Source organism: Pygocentrus nattereri, chromosome 5 (assembly GCF_015220715.1).
Source record: "Pygocentrus nattereri isolate fPygNat1 chromosome 5, fPygNat1.pri, whole genome shotgun sequence".
In the NCBI taxonomy this organism is placed as follows: Eukaryota; Metazoa; Chordata; class Actinopteri; order Characiformes; family Serrasalmidae; genus Pygocentrus; species Pygocentrus nattereri.
The window spans coordinates 46,100,734-46,113,542 of record NC_051215.1 but is presented as its reverse complement, the minus strand read 5'-3'; the positions used below and the strand labels follow the sequence as shown (position 1 = coordinate 46,113,542).

The 12,809-nt window shown below is 38.4% G+C and overlaps 1 protein-coding gene across 10 annotated transcripts in view; it reads right to left on the bottom strand.

Moving 5' to 3' along the window:
• Window positions 1–1,942: 1,942 nt before the first annotated feature.
• The window catches only part of khdrbs2 (KH domain containing, RNA binding, signal transduction associated 2), a 101,904-nt gene continuing 91,037 nt past the window's right edge, over window positions 1,943–12,809 (bottom strand). For 5 of the 10 annotated variants that reach the window (XM_017724574.2, XM_037538809.1, XM_017724573.2 and 2 more), the window contains exons 11-12: window positions 9,094–9,214; window positions 2,871–4,676 (exon numbers count right to left, since the gene is read on the bottom strand). The gene's annotated coding sequence lies outside the window, so the exon portion shown is untranslated. Of the gene's footprint in view, window positions 2,088–2,870; window positions 4,677–9,093; window positions 9,215–12,809 lie in introns of those variants that run through there. The other 5 variants (XM_017724569.2, XM_037538807.1, XM_017724568.2 and 2 more) reach the window with 5 other exon arrangements.

The window sequence follows — 12,809 nt, the reverse complement described above, 5'->3', positions numbered from 1 at the left end:
CGAACCTGAGCTAAAAGTTTAGGATGAGCAAGAGAAATGCATTAATGCTTTAATTAGCCGACTAGCTGTCATAAATTCATTCAAATTATGCCTTCAAAAGTGCATCAGTAAAGTGCCTCAGTAAAGCCACTTAATGCCACATACACAGTGCTGATTCACTGATGTGGGCATCATTTTAGTTTCAGACACTCCAGACACTGACTTCTCACTCCACTTCTTTTTTTTTTTACTTTATGAAGCCACCATTTCATTATGGTGTACATTGGAATTTGTAGTGTACATTGTCTGCTAAGATATGGTTTGCATTATGGGTTATTGTTAGTGATCTATATAGAGAGTGAAGTATACCATTGAGATTTTAAACAACAAAACTGCAACTGCAAAATGGCCAACATACTACACAGCGCAGTGTTTCTGTAATAGGGATTCATTTAGGCAGTATTACGGTAATTTTGAGACCAGATTTTGGCCTAAAATATTTTTTTAATATCCATTTTATATTCTGAGGTTGTTGCATGGCAAAATACTTCTCAAAGATATTATTTTAGATATAGCACTATTTCACCGTTATCATATACATATACATATAACTCAGAAGACGTGTAGGTTCACTGGTCATTTTGAATAGTACTTAGGCTATATTTATGTAGACATTGTGAAACCTGGTTTCCAAGTTTACCCAAGGGTCTTGTATAATGACCCACTTCAGATCACTCAGAATGACTTTGTTTACATCTCAACCATTGAATTATGTAGACGTTTTGAAAAGTTGGTGGGATTGCCCTTTAAGTTTTGGTAGCTACTCGTGGGTCAAGGGGGTAAAACTGTGCAAGTAGCAATATCAGTGGTCTGATAAAGACATCATTGGGCTACAGGCCTCCGTGCGACTGCCCTGCCTGCACTGCAGATACATGCGTCATTGTTGCAGATGCTCCTCAGTAGACATGCTCCTTCACCGTGGGCCAGAGGGGCTCAGTCAGACCGCTTGTATCTCTCTCTTTCCATCTTTCTCTATCTCCCTCCCTCCCTCTCTCTCTCTCTCTCTATCTGCTGTTGGGGACACAGCAGTGGAGGAAGGAGCAGCTGTGACATCTGCTCTGAGTGCCAGCGGTAGGCCTCCGTGTCTAATGAAAGAACACGCTGGCATTTGGCACTGCTTTACACACCATTTATTAGCAGCAGTGAAACTCAACCAGGCTCTGCCACGCACTTTATTGATGACACACAGCCACTGACGGCACCATCGTCTCAGCAGACATGCCTCACCTGACTGCATGTTCAGCAGTGGACAACGCGGTTTAAAAGTGTGGAATCACTGGTTGTAACCATTTATCATTTTCTTACACACATTATTCATGTAGAATTACATTATAAACCACAAACCATTATTAAAAGATGAGTAATGTGCTGTAATGATCTATTTACACTCATCTCTGTCAACTTACCTGCCTTGAGATTTGATATCCACTTTGCCATCAGGTAATATGGTTAGTTATTTCATGAACACTTCATTATTGAGACTGCTCTACTTTCTCCTGCTTCAAATCTGACAAAGACTTTTCTCTCTCACGAGCGTTTTTATTCCTCCTCCACTGATTGGTTATTATTATTTTTTGGTTATTTATTTTGTTGTTTCCCCATGCTATGTGAAGCAACCTTGGGTTTGTGAAAGGTGCTACAGAAATGTAACATTATTATTATTATTACTGATCATAGGTCATAAAACTATAAATTGGTCATAAAACTCAATTTGTTACTCAATTCTACTAATGATTTGAAATATGTGAAGGTGCAGTATATTAGATTCATGTCACACATGCATCTGCTGTCTTGTTTTGTTTCTGTTATTTAAAACACTGACTTTAAATGATATATTATATAATAATCATCTTGCAAAATCACTGGTTTAAAGGACAATGGTTTTTACATCAGTGACAACAGGTAACACAGAGGCTTTTATTGAGTAAAAACAAGCAGCAAAATCGCACATCAGAAATGCATCCGCCCTTGGTTTGAATCTTTGTTGGAGAAGCAGGCTGAATGTTGAAGGAGCTGCTGGTCAGTTAGAAGCTTCTCAGTGGAACTGCCTGGAACGCAGAAACACACGTGTTATTGTATCTGTCACTGTTTTCATTAGCATACAGAAATACACAGTCGTTACACCAGAGATGAGATGGAATCTTCACTAAAATCCTCACATGTTTATAAAACATACACGGTTTGTGAAATAATGAGTGTCTCCCCTTGAACAGCAGGTTTATTGTGTAATTTCTGACTAAAAAGCTCATTACATTAACACAGTTTTGTGCTTGTGCAAAAAAAAAACATCTCCATAATGGGGATAAAAAAACTTTACAGGAGAAGGCTAAATGGGTAACACTTTATTTGAAGGCTACCTACATAAGGGCTTCATAACACACTCATAAGCACTGAATAATGTGTTTATGAAGCACTACTTGAACATTTATTAAGTGCTTATGTCGGTTCTCGCAACCTGACAAGATGTTTTATGAAATAAATGACATTGTACTGACATAATATGAATAAACCTTGAACATATTTACAGCACTAAACATTTAAAACACTATACGCAATTGCATCAATCATCTTATCTATGCCATGGAGGGAAGAGGGGGTGGTTTCCAGGCATATCAGTACAATGTCATCTTAAGAATGCTGACATAAAGTTATGTATAGTGTTTTAAATGTTTAGTGCTGTAAATATGTTCAAGGTTTATTCATATTATGTCAGTATAATGTCATTTATTTCATAAAACATCTTATGTCAGGTTGCGAGAACCAACATAAGCACTTAATAAATGTTCAACTAGTGCTTCATAAACACATTATTCAGTGCTTATGAATGCGTCATGAAGCCCTTATGTAGATAGCCTTCAAATAAAGTGTTACCAAATGTTCTTCATGTGTGGAGATTTTTGCTCAAATAATGAAAAACAGAGATATTTGTTTTTTTATTGGACAACAATGATGTTTTATTCATGTGGAAATTATGTACATATTTAAATCAAGTAAATCCTAATATACAAGTTGTGTGGTTATGAGAGGGAAGACTAGGCCACACATGAGCAGTTTTTAACTTAAGATCACAAAATCCTCAATAAATAAAACCAAACAGAAAACTACCCAGTGCCTGTTTCACTCTGTGGTCCCCAAAAGTTAATAATACTGTAAATAAATAAAACAACTCTGAATAATTCAGTGTGCGTTATCCTATTGATTGAGCTGTGTGGGCAATCTGATGCAAACATATTGTTCTTATAAATGTTTAATTTTGCATCCTTGTGGTTCAGCAAACACTGTGGTGTTCTGAAATATTGAACTCTTTTTTTCTCAACCAAGGACAGAACACTAAAACCAGGCACAGCTGTCACACTATTACAGCAATTTCAATTAGAGACAAAGGCTTAAAATGATTTCAGCAGTCATTTCTGATTCTTCATTTACAGTTGTTAAAGTTTAATAGTGTGTCAGATGTGTTCCTTCCAATCTAGCACAACTTCACACATTTATGTGAGAAGGAAAATGCCTCTCTATTGTTCTTTAATGGTTTGAGCTTCACTGTTTGTCTAGTGAAATGTTACTAATGCTCAGATGTGGCTAATTAAATGAATTAAATTAAATAAAAGCAGTAGTGTGGATCATCAGAGTACCTTCCTGCAGAGATGGGTCAGGCAATACATGATCAGGCAATACATGAACACTGCAAAGCCACAATGACACACATAGGGAGACACACTATTAGGTTAGTAAAATGCATCAATAACAGTGGTTTAACTTGTACTAGAATCAGTTTTAATTGATTATAATAATGATGTATTACAGAGACATCCTTACTTTGAAATCTATCTGTTTAGTTAACATGACAACTTCCATTAGGGAGTTACGATAATAGCTCTTACAGAACAGCAGTTCCCAAGTTCATAATCAAATCCTAACTCCAGATAAGAAAAGAGCATTAGAGAAGCATCTTAACTAGAATTCCCCAAATACTGTATATATGCTGTTTTTTTTTCCAGCAGCGATGAAAACTGTCTGGCTAAATTGCATTATAACATCGTTTTGATTGTGTTTCAGCTGCACATATGTTGTCAGTTGCTTGATAACAGACATAACAGTTGATTATCCACCTCAATTTAGTCATTTAGGATTTTCTTAACTTCTATTTTGGTTTAAAGCTGAGTTTTAAACTGTAATCTGGTTGATGGGAATTAAACTAATTAAACACAATTTCCACAAATTACACATTTGTTGATAGCATTCTTTTTCTATTTTTACATCTAATATCCTCCCTAAAATCCCAAAAGAAATAATCCACTGCTATGTAATTAGATTAATTAGATTAGAGTAATTAAACAATTCTGAAGCATACCAAAAAATGTATTCAAACTGAACTGTGGTGACGTTTCAGACATAATAAAGCAGCCTATCTTTTCCTAAAGGAAGTGAATCATTGTGAGGTCAAACATTTACAGCTGTAGTAAACATGACGTAACGTTATTCCATTAGAATTCCGATTACGCATCAAGTTACAGACGTTCTTTTGTGTGAAGTGATGAATAGTGTGTAATTGTGTCTCCACTGACCTGCCCAGAAAGCACTGATGAGAGCTGGTCAGGATAGGGCTGGCCTCCAGGGCTATCATCTGCTCTCGTCTGCTGAAAAGGACAAAAAGGACATCACTCTCATCTGGGTGCTGCCACAGGGGCCTAATAGCACAGCCACTTCATCCTCATCAAACTGCTTGTTAATCGTTTACCAGTATGTTAAACACAGACTGTTCATTAGGGTCAAAATAATGTCTCACTGCATAGAAAAACCTTTGACTGTGTGCTTTCTGACACTGTATGACATAAATAACAATAAAGAACAATTAAAAACAATAGCTGCAGCCATACTGAAGCCTGGATCTTGTCTATTTTATACATATCATCATGTCATACAGTGTCTGAAAGCACATAAGCTAGTCTGACATTGTTTCACCTGCCTTATATTATGCTGGGGACTTTAAATATTCATACTAAGATATCATCCTCGATGTTTATGGATTTAACTCTTGTTTTCAATGTGATATGTTTCTAATAGTAGTCACTGGTTTTTATAGATTTATTTGTTATTTGATAGTCTGATAGGCCCAGGGTGGTCTTTGCACTAAGCAAAGATAGGCAGCCACCTAGAGCCCCCATGAGACGAGGGCCCAATGACAATACAAGTTAGATAGACTGTACGTGTTGATGTTCAATAACCTATTCCGAAATCTACATGTACACACACACACACACACACACACACACACACACACACACATACACACACACACACACGTATATGTATGTATGTGTATATATATATATATATATATATATATATATATATAAATGACACAAATGGTATAAGACAATGGTGATCTACTTTATCAAAAATCAAATAAAGCCATAATACACGAAGTATAATACAGAAACGCTGAAATGGGGAGGAAAGCAAAAGGTTTCTTTTATTTCAGTCAGAACAGATCGCTGCACAGGCTCAGCAGACCATCCTTAATGCTAGCTTTAATATTTGTATAGATAGCTCCAAGTTACCAAGTAAAAGTAATCCAAAGTAATCTAAAATGTTTTGTTACTTATTCAAGAAATTTCATTACACATTACTTCACTTTTAAGTTACTCTGTACCAAAGTATTGCACTATGTTGGCAGATTCTTTTGCTTGTTTTAAGCATTATTTCTTAAAACAAGCAAAATCATCTGCCAACAGACTGAGATCATAACACAAATCGAGCAATTTATAAAATGATAAACTATGCTTAGAAATACGTCAAATAATCTTATCATACCCTTACACCAGTCTCCAAATGAGAAATATTAGACATATTGATTAGATGTAAGATGATTTCGTGCGCCAATATATCATTTTTTGCAGTGTAGTGGGAGCCCAGAGCCTCAACTCGTTTAAAAATGTTTGTCCCACAGTCACTAAATCCACCCCTAGATAGGCCTCTAACAGCAGTCAGAGATACAGAGACAGTGATTGTAGCAAAAACACTGTAGCACTGTTGTGCGTCAGTAACGGTGACTGGTTTTCATGGAGCTATTTCTAATTTAAGACTCTTGACAGGCCTCTAACAATTTTTTTTTTCTATAGTAAATCCTGTGTATTAAATCTTTATTCATATTACTTTTGTTAAATTATTGTCTTGGTCTTGAGAAGATTTTCCTTGCCGCTGTTGCCCTTGGCTCACTTGGGGCTTGAACTGGGATTTTCTGTAAACTTGCTTTGTGACAATGGTCATTGTAAAAAGTGCTATATAAATTAATCTTATGAATAAAGCTTGACTCATTGCTCCAGGGCATGGCTAACGAAGGAAACTTCAGAAGCCAAACGTGTCTTGGCTGATTGACTACATTTGAGGAAAGGGATTAAAGTGTGTACAAGTGTGTTGATTTGGTCCTTTGTCCTTTACTGGGACCACTGATGTGCAACTTTTCTGGTTGAACTGGTTAAAAATGACATGCTTCATTCACAGAAGATTTCATCCTGACAGAAACCTGGAGCTTGTCTTAAAAACGGCTGACTGCTAAAGAGCGTCTGGCGTGTGTTTAGCCAACACACAGAATCATTCTGCTGCTAAAGCTAAGCACTGCTCTCTTTCTCCAAGCATGCTTCCCTCTTTCTCTTTCCCTCTCTCTGCCAGTCTATTTTCACAGCAACTGGCACAAGGACATGGGTATTCTGCTCAATGTGCAATCATCGTCCGTGCCATGCATTGATATTTTGCCAGGCTCATCCCTAAATGGCAGGATAACGAATCCGTGGAAGCGTGAGTGCGTTTGCAGAATTCAGACTGGTGGGGTAAACAAGAGGAACAAAAACAAAGGCAAACAAAGCAATTTCATGGATAAATTGCTCATGTGTGAAGGCCTCATTGAGCTTCCTTATTACAGTATAATAATTCGCTTTTCTTGTGGGCAACAACATTCGCTTTCTCGAAGGCTGAAGTTTTTTTTTGTTTTGTAAAGACTGAACAACAGCATTTATACATCTTAGGTAGAAACCTGTTTCAGACAGCGTTGACCTTAACTTTCAAGAAAGCGCTGTTAACTTGTCAAGCTACAGTCAGTTTCTACAGTGCTGCAATTATCTTCGTTTTCCAGAACAAATCCCTCAAATTACTTTGCCAAGTGTGCTGTGTTACCATTGTATCAATAAAGGGGATTGAGCCAGTGCTCTCCAGTGAGCAGATGGTGTCACTGTATCACTGTCAGACATTTGAATTCTCAGTCAGGTTGCATTAATTGACTCTTCAATCATAACACACTGTCGTCTGTGTTCGGTGGATCAGTGAACAGCTTTAGCTACTCTAACTGAGAACTGAATAAGGGCTTTGGAAATGAACACTGTAATCCTTATCGTTTAGGCCTGCTTTTGAAGCAGATCGTGAATAAATGCGTGTGTAAGGGAATTAACAGTGCACATAGTAGATCTAAGCTTATTGAGCATGACGAGCACAAGCCCTTATGGCTTTTGGTTTTAATATGACCGAAAAAAAAAAAACAAGATAGTGAGTCATCTGGGTTATTTCAAAATGGCTATCATCAAGATCATCTGACCATGAATCCCCATAAATTGAGGGGACTAAAGCGTTTGGTGATTAAAGCTGTTGTGGTTGAAGGTTAAGGCTGAAAGCTGAGTCACCGTAGGTCTGTATTCTGGAGTGGAGCATAAACAGCTTTGCTCCTTTCTCCTCCCCTCTGCCCTCCATTCGCACACATGCACTAAGCGCTCAAAACGCGTGGCCCCTGGCGCACAGAGCCACATGCTTGCTGTGAGAATGGCGATGAGAGAAGCTTCTGGCAAACGCAACGTGAATGACAGAGGCATCCGTTTTTACCCCAGCAATACTAATCATCTGAATCTGCAACTCCGAATAAACAGATGCTAAGCAAACATGGCCTGCAGGATTGGGCTCCACACTCAGAGTGGATAAAGAACAGCAGACAGCCTTCAGAAGGATGACTCTCACATTTAAAGCGGCTCAGAAGGAGGCATGATTCGCACATGGTTCAAGCCACAGGAGAAAGATCTTTGCATTACAACTGTAGATGAAAAACTGACTCACGAAAGCAGATATTAATTGAGATTCAGTGAAACTTTTGACATAAAAAGATACAGACTCTCTGAATTGTAAAGCCCAGCTGGAGCTGGTAAAAGTTTACCTGTGGTGGTTCTGTAATTTAAGTGATTATGGACAAGATCCATGACTTTTAATCCAATATTAATCTGCTATGTCTAGTTTTTACAGTCTGACAGTCATACATATGGAGGGAAAGAGTGAACTCAGAGCTCCCTCAGTTCTAGTAGTCCTATTTAAATTTCCCTCATACTAAAAAAGGCTAACAGACATGGTTGTGCTCCGTGTTGTTATTGTTAGTGAAGCCCTGCCCCAGTTGGTGCACTTGCAGTGCTCATTTGTGCAAACCCATGTATGTACCCTTTTTTTTCATTTCGATGTTCAAAGGGCTGCTTTTGGGTGTTTTCTATGTGTCTTTAGTGTGACAAAGCCCACATTGATGTAGACTATGCATCACTCTTGTTTTCAAAATTCCTCACAATACATTAATGGAGGACGGGCATTTTTACAGCTGCCTGATCAACATGAAAGCCTATTTAAAATGTATTGCTTTATTAATTTATCTTGTCATTGAGCTGCAGTACACTTGTAATCTACATTAAGACATTGTATATACGCAAATTACCTAATTATGAAACATGCATATCTGGTTCATCCCCCCCAAAAAAAACTAGCACCCCTTTAGAGATTATTTTTATTTTGAATACAGATATGAACCAACATCTCATTAAAGCTCTAATCAACTAGCTTTATTTTTTTCTGGCATATGGCAAGGATAGTGTGTTAAAACATGTTAGTCAATGAGTCTCTTTAGTCTAGAACACTACAATGTGTGGAACAGATGTTACTCATACATAATCCATAACCCTGGGCACTTCCACAATCCTCTGGAACTGGAATCCAGAAGCTTTAAGTGAAGTGTTTCTCATGTCTTCAGATACTCACCAGGCCTGCAGCAGGCTGTGACTGAGTGGAGCTGCTAGGCACCTCTAGCAGACGAGAGGAAGCTGCTCAGCTCTGGGTGGGCGGCTTTATCAGCCTGCTCCATGTACTCGCTGCAACCAGTCTGCAACAGAGAGACGCTGCACATGTTAGACAAACAGAGCATTTAAACGGGCAGCTAAAAAGAGATAACCAGCTCTTAGAAACACCAGTCGTGGGCGGCCTTGAGTTTTTCGAATGCCTGATGCAACTGTTTGCTATCTGATAATGTTTCTGACTAAGAGCAGGCCTGAGGGAAGGAAGCGAGGTATGCTGAAGCAAAGTGAATATGAAAATGTATCTCAATTGCATTTGTCGATACTGTCTTTCCTATCCACAGAGATTAACAAAATTATTACCTAAATGAGCAAAATGAAAGTCAAAAATGTGCACTATATTCTTAATGCAGATATCAAACACTGATTTGATAGGAGCATCACTTTTTTCCCAGTGTACCATCATACAGAAGCACTTGATCCATGTTGTGTCTGAAGTACTACTTCTACAAATGAAGCACTACTTCTCTTCTATTGGCTGTTTAGGACAAGACAAAACAAGTGCTCAATTTAGAAGTTTAGTGTTTTCTCTTAAAAACAGTAATTGCTAAGGTTGTTGATTAGATTTAGGATTTCAACTGATTACTTCAGAATCCCTCAACAGAGAAATCGGCCTTCTTTTCCCCTTCACCTAACAAAGCCTAAATGTAATGAAACAGTCAATTCAATTTCTTGTTTTAAATGCTCCACTAGATTAATTACATTGACTTCTGTGGCTTTATTTTCAAACCACTACATCAGCCACACTAATCTGTGATCAGGGCTGAACAATGGAGGTACAACATAGGTTCGTTTCTGTTTGTTATCAGCATCGATTGGAGATAGTGAGGGTTCGCTAAGCAGGAGCCGGAGAACCTTTTCCGCGGCCCAGCCTTGTAAACACCTTTAGCCTGGCCTTCAGTGTGGAAACCTCCACTTGATAGGACAGGAGGATAATTACCTCAGACTAATGAGCTGAGGGTGACAGGTACAAGAGAATCAGCGTCATTCACACTTCAGAACTATAAATGTCTGAATATAGCAGGTAACGGTAATACATCTGTTTGCACTCCTGAAAGGTACGTGCTTTAAGTCCTTAACCTTTAATTGTGTGTTTGTTATCACGCTGCGTTCAAAACCATCTGAATTCAATTATCAAATCAGCAATGCCACATTTACGAGCCCAAGCTGCTGAGCGCTCACTGGTGTGTAATGTTTTGGAAGTATAGTATTTTTGTTTTGAGCTCAACTGGAGTAGAAAAAAGTGTAGAGTTGACATATTTTAGTCGTTGATATTAAGACTATACAATGAGATTTAACAAAATCTAGCATTTTACCACTTAATACTTTGTTTGTTGTAGGCTCATTCACTGCTAATACAACTCAAATAACTCAATAAACAATAGAGTGCTTGAAAATAAATATGGCTTTCTAAGCTTCACAGGTCGTTGCCGGTTAGGCCGAAAATGTGCGTTTTGATGGTTTTGTCTATTTGTAGTATTCCATGTAGTCTACATAAGTGATAAGTGATACTTTTTTGATCCCACAACCGGGGAAATTCCACCTCTGCATTTAACCAATCCGTGAAGTGAAACACCACATACACACTAGTGAACACACACACTAGGGCGCAGTGAGCACACTTGCCCGGAGCGGTGGGCAGCCCTATCCACGGCGCCCGGGGAGCAGTTGGGGGTTAGGTGTCTTGCTCAAGGACACCTCAGTCATGGACTGGCCCTGGGGCTCGAACCGGCAACCTTCCGGTCACAGGGCCAGATCCCTAATCTCCAGCCCATGACTACATGATTGGTAATTTCATTGGTGGTAGGATTGTGCCGAATTACTGAAGCAGATGCCTGTATAACACAAGCAATTCTGGTTCATTCAATGAAGAAGTCTGCATGAAAAGCTGGAGCACAGGCCACAAGTGAGTGGAGTGAGAGAAGGGTAATGTCCTCCTGCCTTTGTGCTGCGCAGGAAGAGTTCCGGGCTCTTCTCTGCACTGTGAAAAAAGCTTTTATTCAAATCGCTCCCTATCCTCCTCCAAATGACGGCCAACTCTGTCATCGTAAACAGCATTTTTTCCCCTGACATGATGGAAATGCCACTATTATGTGACAGTAAATTGGATTTTTCTGTTTGTGCATTACAGAGTCTCTCTTTAGATGAATATATCAAGAATTAATCAGCCCTTGTCATTATAAATGCATTTACTCCTGCCACAGAACAACAAATATGATTGAATGTGGAGCGAATAGCTGAATTTGGAGGCAGTGTGTTATGTTTTTTCTGAACTTGTGAAATGTAGAAAAGAAAAATACTTCATTAATCTTCAACACGGTTGAGAAACATGAGGTTAGTGAACTGTCTGTAGGAATGGTAGACTACCCTCTAATGCTTAAGCCTCTACAATTTCACTTCTCTGCTGCCATGTGGCGGTCAGTGAGCAGTCGTGTGTGCTAAACACAGATGAGATGTTCTTCAAACAATGAATGTGATGAGGCTTCAGCCTCAGCGTAAGTCTGCCACGACGACAGACTTTCCACCTGTGCGGCTCTGATTACAACAGAAACGCTTGCTTTAATTTTTAGTAAATTAATTGAAGCAAATTCGAGGTAATTCTACACAGCTTCCGTCACATTGCACATAAAATATTAATGATCTACTAGCTGTGTGCCAGAGTAATAGACTTTAACTTAACTGGTTGGGATAGTGTAGTGGTTAACACCTCTGCCTCCTACACTGTAGACTGGGGTTCAATCCCCACCTGGGCAAACACCCTACACTATACCAATAAGAGTCCTTGGGCAAGACTCCTAACACCACCTTGGCCTTCCTATGTAAAATGATCAAATTGTAAGTCGCTCTGGATAAGAGCGTCAGCCAAATGCCATAAATGTAACTGAGACAAACAGCTGAACTTTCAATAGAATATATATAACAGATGTGTGATGTAACCCAAAGCCCTGTATTTATTTTTATGTTTTTCTTCTGAATTTCTCCACATTTCTTAAACTGACCTGCCCATGCTTCACCTTCATTTAACCTCTTAAGACATACCCCTATACCATACTCTTGTTTTGTTTCTTGAGCACATATTGTTAAAGGCAGACAATATGTCGATCTGTTATTGTTATCACAATATCATCAGAACGTAAAGAACACTGAGCACCAATGGCGTGCTTCATTACATCTAGAGCACAATGACTGCTGTGGATTTAGTGCGTGGGCACTACTGATGTGTTCTAACCTCAGATAAATAAAATACCAGGATAAGTAACATACACCATGAAAACAAGTATTGTGATGTGTTACCCACTCACACATACATACATGTAAAGTATTTACCAAATAAGTCCAAATAGCCAGCCCATAGTAAAAAGCTACTTATCAAAACAAGTATTCAGACCATACAGACACAATGATATTACAAGGATTATGTTGTTTAGGTTATGTTGTTAATTTAAAAAAACAAAATATTTACAAACATATTTGCAAGATGTTTTCTAATGGGACGTGTTTCTCCCCAAACCCCAATTCCCAAACACAAATAATGCACCTTTTTTTTAAAGATCTTTTTGGTTTCTCTTAAAATAAAGACTTCTTGATCTATCATGAATTTATTCAAAAAATGCTGTCCCACGT